Source organism: Lytechinus variegatus, chromosome 6, assembly GCF_018143015.1.
Source record: "Lytechinus variegatus isolate NC3 chromosome 6, Lvar_3.0, whole genome shotgun sequence".
NCBI lineage: Eukaryota > Metazoa > Echinodermata > Echinoidea > Temnopleuroida > Toxopneustidae > Lytechinus > Lytechinus variegatus.
This window is the reverse complement of record NC_054745.1, coordinates 47,401,616-47,414,050: the sequence shown is the minus strand read 5'-3', so window position 1 is coordinate 47,414,050 and position 12,435 is coordinate 47,401,616. Positions and strand designations below refer to the sequence as shown.

The window sequence follows — 12,435 nt, the reverse complement described above, 5'->3', positions numbered from 1 at the left end:
ATAATATATACAAGATACCCACTTATTTCTTTTCTGTCTATTTTTGTTGTGTTATATTGTCTTACACAGTAAATCAGTAGTCAATCGTAATTTTTTACAACCGAGCTTGGACAAAATTTAAATTCATATAATACAAAAAATATATAAATTGTGATCTTGTATATTCATGAGGACTTGCAGAGAACAGTTTTAGCAAAAAATAACAACTTTAATTCGTCAAAACTTTGTTAATCCTAAACAAATTTGGATGAGATTTTCAGTGTTTTTTGTTTGTCTGATGTACACTTTGAATTATATCACATAGCTTTCAGTCTCGAGTACCTCTAGCCCTTCAATCAAATTGGTTGGACGACCGGTTACACTTTACATATAACATAGTTATAAGGAGAATGAAGGGGACCATAGAAAGAAAGCATGAGAAAAGGGGAGATTTTGGTAGGGAGAGAATGAATCAGAAAAGGATCATGCTGAAAATTTCATTAAAATCTGATAATAAAAAAGTTATTGAATTTGAAATTTAACAACATTTTGGTAAAAAATTAACCCAATGTACACACGATCGTCAGGAATATTTGTTAGGCTTATTCTATAAAATGAAATAATTATTTCATATTTTCATACATGTGTGTATGATATGTCCCAAGTATCATATCATTATTTCCAGCAATGCATATCTTCACATTAAAGGTCTAGTCCACCACAGAAAAGATTGTTTTGAATCAACAGAGAAAATCAGGCAAGCATCATGCAAAATATTTCATCTAAATCGGATGCAAAATAAGACCCTCACTTTTTGTTTTGGTTTTCATTGTTTGAATTGTACAATATTTCAATTTTTTTACAGATTTGACAATAAAAAATAAAAATAAAACTTTATTTCATAGGACAATGAGGAGAAAATTATAATATTTCATATTTAAAAAACAAAGAAAAGTGAATGAGTGATGTCATCAGTTCCCTCATTTGCATACCGACCTGGATGTGCATGTAACTATTAAGTGAAATTGAGCGAAACTTAAAAATGTCATACCTTTCTTATTTTTCATCCGATTTTTATGTTTGATTTTTCTCTTTTTAATCAAATCAACTTTTTTGTTAGGGTGGACATGTCTTTGAAATAAATTTTCACTCCATTTTTTATAGTTCTCGGAGGACAAAATGTAAATTAGCGCGACTTCTTGTAATAAAATACAAAAGAACAAGTGGGGATATGACATCAGCTGGGAACGTCGTTGTCTAGTGGTTCTGACTCTCACCTTTCAAACAGAGGGTCGTGAATTTGAGTCCTAGCCATGGTGTGTTTTCCTTCAGCCCGAATTTCATCCACACTGCATCACTAGACCCAGATGAAATGAATGGGTACCCGGCAGGATTAATTCCTTGAAGCTGTAATAAGAAATATTGGATGAAAACAATGCAAAGGACAGTATATTAGCTAAGGGTTCAAAATATGAATGCTTGTCATGTGTGTAAGCTTTCTTTAGAAGTTCATATATTTTTTTTATATATTGAGAAATTTGCAGTATACTCTACCATTCAATTGAATGATACCAATTAACAAATATCAACAAAACATTTTGTAAAATATGATAAATAAATTTATGTTTAACCATAGATGGGTAGACAATAACCTATTATATAATGTGAGGTTGCCCCAATGTTTTATCTCATGAAGCTTTGCATTTTTTTCTACTGAAGAAAATTCTTACACACCTACCTTTCATAAACTCCAATTGTTTCTTGTACACGGTACGTTTTCTGTGTTCAACACCCGTCGTGTCATTCCAAGATAAGGCTGGATCATCTACCTTATCATCCAGTGTATCCGTCGTCCAAACTTTGAAAATGAAATAAAATCAATTTAAGTGTTGTAAAATCTGCATGTATGTGCAGATACAAACAAAAATAGAATACTAATATAGTAATAGAAAAATAATGATCTTAGAACTTTAATGTTAAAGATATTTTTCATGGACCTCTGATTACCAGCCCAGAATTTAGGATAAAAATAAGGAAATGTGATAGTATTTCAGCGTAGTTCAGACAAGGCTGTATTATAACTGTGCATGCTTTATACTAGTAATAGCTATAATAATAATAATAATAATAATCCGCTTTTATATAGCGCTTAATCCATCGGAACGACGTTTCTAAGCGCTTTACAGATATATTATTACCCCGGTCATCGGATTCAATCAGTCATTCCCGCACACAATATGTGCACATCCTCCACTCCCTGGGGAGTATTCCAGCTATGTCATCTGAAATCAAATTTCTAGAGCAGCAATTTTTAAGAGGGTAATCGATGACATAAATTCCATTTTTCTGGTATTGACAATCGCAGAAGCAGATCCAAGTGGGCACATTTGACCTGTGCCCCCACCTTGAGAGCAATAGTTGATGTGTTTGATAAAAATGTGGCTTTCTTACACAAGTGTTCTCCCCCCCCCCCCCCCTCGAAAGTTACAGCAAATATTTATATTAAAAATATTGTCTCATACAAGAGGATCTCCTTTTTGGTTTGCTTGTTATTTAAAGTTTCCTTGGGAAAATGTGCCCCACTACCCCCTTTGAGAAATCATGGATCCGTTCATGGACAATCATATGCCAGTGGATGAACTCCAGACGTTTTTTAGGCAAGTTTTGATCAGTAAATAAATAAAAACAGATAAAATGTGATCACAGGACAAACTTAACTTTAAAAGAGGATAAAATTTACTTTAAAAATTGATATGCCTAGCCCCATGAAAGGATCTAAGAATACCCTCCGGCACTAATGCAGTTTCACACCAGCCAACTCACAGTGAACAATTGTGTACAACGGATAGCGGAGCGTGAACGTAGCGGTCGTGTACATTTTTGCTTATTACATGACGTCATCCAGCCACTGCCGAGAACCAATTTATGAATGAAAATATAGTAAGCATGCGCAGTGCAAGCCTTTTGTTTCCCCACACAGAATTCCACCAAAACAAGTGTGCAATTCCCTATCACCTCGTACCAAAATCGACCTAGAATTTCAATTTTCCTATATTTTATATGAATTATGAAAGGTATTCTCGGAGGATCTATTTTCTCACCGATACCGCACAGGTAAGCGAATTTTGAATACTTCTTGCTTTTCCGTCAAAATCTTACGAATTAGCGTCTATATGTCATCGTGTTCCTTGGAATTTGTAGAGTCTATCGCAACGTGCATAAAGTCAATTGGCTTCCGGTTTTGGAGCGTCGCGTGAATATGCATGAAATTGCAGTTTCGATAATTTTCGATCGATACCGGAGCGATCCGATCACGAACCAAGACCATTTACCGTGTACACAACATGACCGGATATCGTTATCGATACTTCCGCACGCAGTCCAAAGGAATTATTTTTGGGACCACGTGGTCATGACGTGATCTGCGCTATTGACCAATCAGCGGTCTTCGAATCGCTGTGCGGAGACGATCTATCCGTTGTACACAGTCTATGGACAATTGTTCGTTGTGCATGCAACTTCAAGCAAAACTCCCCACCAGAATTGTCTACACACATTTTGAGATCAATACACAATATGCCCACCATTTTTCAAAATATTGCGGATCGCTTGGATTCGCCGTCATGTTGATATGGACCGAAGTTATGCGATCAAAAGATTTGCATGCGGCATGCTGGCAGTTTGTTTGCCACATGTTAGCATGATTTGGTTGCTAACTTCAGTCCATATAAATATAAATTAGATCAACGACGTCGAGATCGAAGACTAAATACAGCCATTCCCAATATTTTGAAAAACGGTGGGTATATTAACATCGAAATGTGACTGAGAGACCTGTCATGACATTTGGGAACAAGTTTTGGTGATGAGGTATGCTGGTAATCGGCCGGTGCAAAACTGCATTAGCGCCAGTTTTCTCTGCATATTTATTGCAGCCTCTGTAGAAAAATTGAATAGGAATCGTTTGTCACTCCGTCCAGTCACAGTTCCACACACAAAGTGCACATTTTACCATTGAAATAGTATGTGCAATGAGTGGTGTGTACAGTGTAGCAAAGTTATTATAGACCTGCGTAGCCTTTATCATTTTTTTAACTTTAGGACCCTTACCATGTTTCACCTCCATTTTATCTCATTTACCAACATCTATCAACAACAACAACAACAAATTATAGGCCTAATTTCAAAGCAATATTTGTCGGCAAGTTTTCAATTTCAGTAAATTAACGTGTGCAGTAACGGTCTATTTATTCACAATTAAAACTTTGACAGTCTTGACATTAGCATTAACAAATCATTCATTCACGAATTCAATGTATTCAGAGATGGTTTTTGTAAAACATTGACAATAAACATCAGGCAATATGAGCGAATTACTATTCAATGCTCGCCGGTCTTAACTCTGCCAATACAAAGCATAAACCATAAGCACTCCCTATCGTCAAAGCCACGTCCCGGCCCGTAGAGCAGCGGCCAGCGCCAACGGGGCAGTGACGGTGGCAGTGCAGTGGTCGTGCATGTCGTGGCAGTACAACGACATCTAACATTTTGAGACAATTTGAGAAATAAATCAAAGAAAATTGTTATAGAACTTACTGTTATAGCCTTCTACAAATGACTTTGAAGTCGCTGTCCGAATCTGACCCGTGTTCCTTTAGTTTTTGATGAATTATCGACGGACTTATCAACAGCAAAACGGTAGTACCGGTAGATCGAGTTTTCTTTTTCAAATATTGCACTTGGCGGTTAGACGTTCGCGCGTGCGTAGTGCGAGAACAACACGTATAATAGAGCTACCTGGCAAGCAGCCAAGCGGCCCCTCTCGCAAAAGCATATGGGGGGGGGGGATAAATTATGACAAAATATGGGGGGGGGACTTCTTCGCCAAGATAAATACACATCCCGATATGGGTGGGGGTGAATTAAAACCAAATCAGGGGTGTCTTTTTCCTCTCGATTGGTTCTGGGTTGGAAACCATGATGGCGTGAGTGCATGCCACTGTTTTCCTTGGATCTAAGCTTGGAATCTATGAAAAAAGTTTTTGATCCCTTCACTTTTTTTTCCTGTTCTCTATGTTATTTTCTTTTTTATTTTCGTTGTCTTTTTTTCTTTTCTGTTAATCTTTCTTTTCTCCTTTGCCTTTTTTCTTTTCTTGTTTTTCCCCTTTATATATATTTTTTTTACTCACTCCTCTTCCCTTTTAATTTGCTTTTGTAATGATTGAAATTGAGATATCATTCAGTAGATTTCTTTTCTGTTACATTGTACTATACCCTGTATGGCGGCAGGGAATTTTGATAGGGGTGAGGGAGCAAGACCATGTGGATAAATCATTTCAATCAAGTAATGCCGGCCTATAGAATAGCTCTCCTCTTTATAAACGCCGTCCACAAGTGGGAAAGAATATTTAGAGCCTAAAATAGAATTAGAATTTTGGAAATATCATTTGTAAAAATTTGCATCAGATTTAAATTTATGTACAATAGTAAAATATAACAAATTTATAATATTGTATCATAACCACTGGATCAATAATATTTAAACACATATAGACCTTTTACTTAATAAGGACAAAGACAATTCAAAAGAATGCAAGATATCGAGACCATGTTTACAATCATGAGCGATTATACACTTGATTTGGGGAAGCTGCTCGCATAAAAGTCACAGGTCAAATATTTAATTAACTCTAAATACCTTTTAATCTTTGATATATTTTCTTTAAATCTTCGGAATTATGTTAATGGGTAATGCAATTGGGCATATCATTCAGCATTAACACAAATGGCATTCATTAGGCAAACACCACTAAGCCACTATAGCTTTACAATTATCCAACATGATTATATTATATACCACTAGGCACATACTACTAAGACACCATATTGATACCAATCATACCATTATAGAGGCACATACTACTGAGACACCATTGAATACCACTGAGACACCATTGTATACCACTGAGACACCATTGTATACCACTGAGACACCATTGGGTATATAATGGTATACCATGCAGTCATACCATTAGAGGCACATACTACTGAGACACCATTGAATACCACTGAGACACCATTGTATACCACTAAGACACCATTGGTGCATGGTATACCATCCATTATACCAGTCATACCATTAGAGGCATATACTACTGAGACACCATTGTATACCACTGAGACACCATTGGTGTATGGTATACCATTGATCATACCAATCATACCATTACAGGCACATACTACTGAGACACCATTGAATACCACTGAGACACCATTGTATACCACTGAGACACCATTGGATGTATGGTATACTATTCATCATACCAATCATACCATTACAAGCACATACCACTGAGACACCATTGAATACAACTAAGCCACTATAGCTTTACAATTATCCAACATGATTATATTATATACCACTAGGCACATACTACTAAGACACCATATTGATACCAATCATACCATTATAGAGGCACATACTACTGAGACACCATTGAATACCACTGAGACACCATTGTATACCACTGAGACACCATTGGGTATATAATGGTATACCATGCAGTCATACCATTAGAGGCACATACTACTGAGACACCATTGAATACCACTGAGACACCATTGTATACCACTAATACACCATTGGTGCATGGTATACCATTCATTATACCGGTCATACCATTAGAGGCATATACTACTGAGACACTATTGAATACCACTGAGATACCATTGTATACCACTGAGAAACCATTGGATGTATGGTATACTATTCATCATACCAATCATACCATTACAAGCACATACCACTGAGACACCATTGAATACCACTGAGACACCATTGTATACCACTGAGACACCATTGGGTATATCATGGTATACCATGCAGTCATACCATCAAAGACACATACTACTGAGACACCATTGAATACCACTGAGACACCATTGTATACCACTGAGACACCATTGGTGCATGGTATACCATCCATTATACCAGTCATACCATTAGAGGCATATACTACTGAGACACCATTGTATACCACTGAGACACCATTGGTGTATGGTATACCATTGATCATACCAATCATACCATTACAGGCACATACTACTGAGACACCATTGAATACCACTGAGACACCATTGTATACCACTGAGACACCATTGGATGTATGGTATACTATTCATCATACCAATCATACCATTACAAGCACATACCACTGAGACACCATTGGGTAAATGGTATACCATTCATCATACCAATCATATCATTAGTCACATACCACTGAAACACCATTCGGTATATGGTATACCATTTACCATTAAATAAACTACCAATTACCATTAAGAACTTTCCATTGAAACACCACTTAAATACCATTCGCGTACCATTTACCATTCAGATTACCATTCAACTACCATTCGGCACCATTCAAATACCATTGGCGATTTTTATAAGGGTATGTTTGTGTGTGGATGAAGGTTGTGTGTTTGGGATTCGTTGTCTCTGTGTGGGTATGTCTGTGTGGATGAAGGTTGTGTGTTTGGGATTCGTTGTCTCTGTGTGGGTACGTATGTGTGTGTGTGGATGAAGGTTGTGTGTTTGGGATTCGTTGTCTCTGTGTGGGTACGTATGTGTGTGTGTGGATGAAGGTTGTGTATTTGGGATTCGTTGTCTCTGTGTGGGTATGTATGTTTGTGTGTGGATGAAGGTTGTGTGTTTGGGAATTGTTGTCTCTGTGTGGGTATGTATGTTTGTGTGTGGATGGAGGTTGTGTGTTTGAGATTCGTTGTCTCTGTGTGGGTGTGTTTGTGTGTGGATGGAGGTTGTGTGTTTGGGATTCGTTGTCTCTGTGTGGGTATGTCTGTTTGTGTGTAGATGTGTGTGAGGGTGTCGGGGTGGGTGTGTATGTGTGTTGGGAAGTTTGGGAAGAGGCCTGTCAATTTGGCGAAGCAGAGATTCGAATGACCTTCTGCAGTTTGTCTCATATATTGTAATGCATGCAAAATCAATATGAAAATATGACTTACTTATACTAGTAGTAATACATTATATTTGTATAGCGTACTTTAGATGCTAAAGGCGCTTCAGAGCAGAACAACAACAAAACCTATTTACATACCTGTCTAAACATACATGTCTGAACAATAAGTAAATGTCTATCAAAAAGCACTCCTAAAATATGTTTTGCCATGAAAGTGGTCACGAAAGTCTGGGTTTCTAACCTCTGTGGAAGGAAATTCCACAGGTTAGGCCCTGCATGAGCAACTAGAATTTTTAAGAGATTAGATAATGAGGATCGTAAGGTCCCTGAGGATTGATAATTATCAGTCAAAGACCTGTTGTTACTGGGGGAAGTTATTAATAAATAAATGATTAATGTTTTATACTTAAGACCATACTTCAAAGCGTTGGGACGTTTTTTCTTAGTCACTCTGTATTGTCTCATTAGGTATACGAATCATTTTACCTCGTAAATGAAATATATACTTGTTGTTTTGGAAGCCTTTGTTATGAAACAAAAATAATTATAATATAATAATAAAGAGACTTGTAAAGCGCCAATTCCACTCTGTAGAGTGCTCAAGGCGCATAAAGAGCTAAGAGTTTAATAGCAAAGTTTTTAGAAGATTTTTTAAAGTTTCGACAGAGGTACATTTTTATGTCTTTGAGAAGGCTATTCCACAAAGTGGGGCATGCAAAAGCAAATGATCTTTCCCCCCAAGTTTTTATAAAAATAATTATAAAATAATGAAAAAAGAATCAAATTCGCTAGCGCTGATCTTGATTTCAATGTTTTGTTTGTCATATTATTTTTAGCCTGGAATGCCCACTAACTATTTCCCCTTAGACTCATGTGTTAAAATGAGATTTGAAAAAAAATCGCCAAAAATAACCCTTAATAAAGACACCATCCAAACCTTAATGATTTGGTAGTTCATCCAATATCCTACCAACGCTAAAAATATGAAAAGATGTTTTGCAGCATTTTTCGCGAAATTGGTTGCATTCACAGTTCTCACAGGGTTTCTTGGGCAACTGATTAATTTCCCATAAAATCCAGCATTGCCAAATTACTGCTCTCCCATGGGACTGAAAAGATCCAGTAGTAATCTATCTCTATGCCCATATGAAAAAAAAGTTCAGATATGCACTATTGATTTTCTATGAATATTTTTTCTAACCGTTGCGTCACTTTAGGTTCGGGATTACCGAAATTGCCCGATCCCATTTGTGGTTTGAGTCCTTCAACACTGCACTGTGGTACAACAGCAACAACGCCATCTACAGCGAATGTCTGGCGAACAAAATAGCTTGAAGAGAGAGCATAGCAAAATAGGTAAATTTCACGTCAATGAAAAAAAGAATGTTCTTCAGATGGAATATTTTGGTTATTAATTGTATTATTCATTTTAAAAAGATTATTTTATTCTTTAAAAATAAAAAAATCAATTAAATATAGTCATTGCCTTTAGTTTGAGCTGTAAAATCTTTTTATTGGTATTAATGTGTGCCGGTCTTCCCCGACCCGGTATATCTTCTTTTCCCATTCTTTCTCTTGATTTTTTTTTTCTATGATATTCCTTAGAGCACTACTCTGATCACCATGGCAGGTAACTTCAACCCAGAACAATGTGAAGGAAAGGAGTGTCAATCAATGACAGATGTGACGTACTACGTGGAGGAGAAGAAGAGACTCTGTGATGACTGCGCCTCTAAAGAAGGATGCATCACAAGAGTTAAAAGAGGTGTACCAAATATTTATTGTGAAGAACATGATGAAAAGGTAAAATTATATTGTAACAGTCATGGTAAAGTGTTATGTGCTTTTTGTGCACTAGATCATTTAGACCCATGTGTGCGACAAAATATGGATGTCCCAATTGGGGACCTTCAAGCAAAACTTACAAGTATAAAAGAAAAGGGAAGGGACAAATTGAAAGAAGGTCGTCTGTACGAAAATGAAATCGACCAATGCACGAAAGACACAGACACCCATCTACAAGCTTTGAAAGATGAAGTTGATTCCATAATCAAGGAGGCGATCAATACAGATGAAGTCAAGGAGAAGATAGATGCTTACAAAATCAACCAGAAGTTTCATGTTAAGAATCAATTACTTCAAGAAGAGATTATGAAGATCAAAGAGAAGATTCGAAAGAAGAGAGAGAGAAACAACTTGAATTAATCCATACAAATGCACAGATTAGACAAGGACACATGGACAAGAAGAAGATTGGTCTTCATAGAGACATTGATAACATTGTTAAAGAGAATGATAGGAAGATCAAAGAGTTGATGAAATCATTGCAAGATTACACAAAAACAATAGAGAATGCAATACACACCATAGATACAGTACTCGAAGACGATAAAAACATTGTTAAAGACGGTCATAGTGTGAACATGTCAGTGAGTGATAAACTAAAGAAACCACTTTATAAGAATGATGTGAAACAAATCACTGATAGAATATCAGGTGTTAGGTTTGTGAAGGGTGTTGGGAGAGAGAAGTATGATGGTAGGATTGGTAGGTATGATGGCGAGTGGATGCTTAGTGATACAATCAGTGTCAAAGATAAAATCACATACCCAATTGCTGTGGGTTGCATAGATGACTGTAATGTGTTCATCACTGACTTGGCGTCAGATAGCCATACATACATGTTAGATATAAACACTAAACACATTCAGAGAGTGATAACAGGTACTGATACATCATGGGTAAGATCCTGTGCATTACTGAATGATGACAAGATAGTATGCGGTAGATACTGTACAGGTTGTACAGGGGACAGTTTGACTGGATGCATCAGTGTGTATGACAGACAATGGATGCACATCAATGACGTCACAATACCAAGAAACACAACGGACGATATCTCATGGGTGGATGTAGCTGTTGACCGTGATGGGATGATCATCGCTGCTGAGTGGGTTCAGTCTAAGATATACGTCATCAACCCAGCTGATAGTAAGATCGTGAATACCATCACATGTAAACAGAATTTACGGATGCGAGATGAGCTATCATCAGGTCACATCATCGCTCATCCTTACCCTCTTGATGAGAGAGTACTAATCATAGACAGACAGGGTGGTCAAAGAGAAATCCCCAAACGTGATGACATCTTGAATGTGTGCGTTGATCCTATAACAGACGACCTCTACGTTGTGACATCAGATGATGAGTCCAAGACGTGTATGATTGATCAGGTGATGAGCGGGAATGAAGTGAAGAAGAGAAGAGTGACGTCATTCCCTCTATCAAACAGACTGCCTGGTGCGAATAGGCGGGGTTACCTTTTCTCCTCTCGTGTAATGATCTCATCATCAGGCAAGATAATTGCTGGTGATGGAGAAAGTATTCTCGTATTCGAAAAGAGATTCACATTCTAAACGATACGTCGGGGATCAATTAGTTAATACATTCACTGTGACGACCATGAGACACATTGACAAGCAAAAACCTTCCTTTGAGACAATGAAAAACATTATTTCATAAAAATATATGCCTACTGTAACCCTATACTCTGCCTCTTTATTAAACGCTAATATTCCATTTTTGCAAAGTACCATTTCTCTTTTATTTTCAATAAAGCCTGCATTCAAGAAAATATAGCACATATTCGGAAATACGTTTCAAAATGATTTCCTTAGTATTCAGACGTCTTAAGCATTTGTAGGCCTATATATCGTCACACCGCTTCATGTCTGCTTATTACATACAGTAATGACCATATACATATTTTCATTTGAAATTGTTACATTTACCTTTGTAATGGCCACACTGTGTATATTGATTTGATATGTAGAAACAAATAAATAATTAAATCATGGATGTTTTGTTTCACTGTTAAAAAGGGGTTATGTGATTGTTCTTTGAACATCACATTTACATGCTATTCAAGATGGTGACGATCACGATGAAGATAATGATGATGAAGGTGATGATAATGATGATGATGATGGAGATGATGATGGTAATGATGATGAAGATAATTATGATGAAGGTGATGATAATGAAGGTGATGATAATGATGATGAAGGTGATGATAATGATGATGATGATGGAGATGATGATGGTAATGATGATGAAGATAATGATGATGAAGGTGATGATAATGATGATGAAGGTGATGATAATGATGATGAAGGTGATGATAATGATGATGAAGGTGATGATAATGAAAATGATGATGGAGATGATGATGGTAATGATGATGAAGATAATGATAATGATGATGATGATAATGATGATGGTGAAGGTAACGATGATAATGATAATGATGATGAAGGTGGTTATGATAATGATGAAGATGGTGACGATGATGATAATGTTGATAGTGATCGATGTAGATGATACAATAACTGGTCAGCAAGAATCAAAAGAATCAATATCGTGTTTACATTATGATACATGATGATAACAGCGTGGGCATAACTTAATAATCATGATA

The 12,435-nt window shown here is 36.6% G+C and overlaps 1 long non-coding RNA gene and 1 pseudogene across 1 annotated transcript; one reads left to right on the top strand and one right to left on the bottom strand.

Moving 5' to 3' along the window:
* Positions 1-1,371: 1,371 nt before the first annotated feature.
* Positions 1,372-4,616, bottom strand: LOC121416701. The gene is made up of 3 exons (XR_005970242.1): positions 4,576-4,616; positions 1,718-1,837; positions 1,372-1,386 (listed from the first exon to the last, which is right to left on the bottom strand). It is a non-coding gene; the product is annotated as an uncharacterized LOC121416701 (long non-coding RNA).
* Positions 4,617-9,179: 4,563 nt separating this feature from the next.
* LOC121416700 lies at positions 9,180-11,943 on the top strand (annotated as a pseudogene).
* Positions 11,944-12,435: the final 492 nt, after the last annotated feature.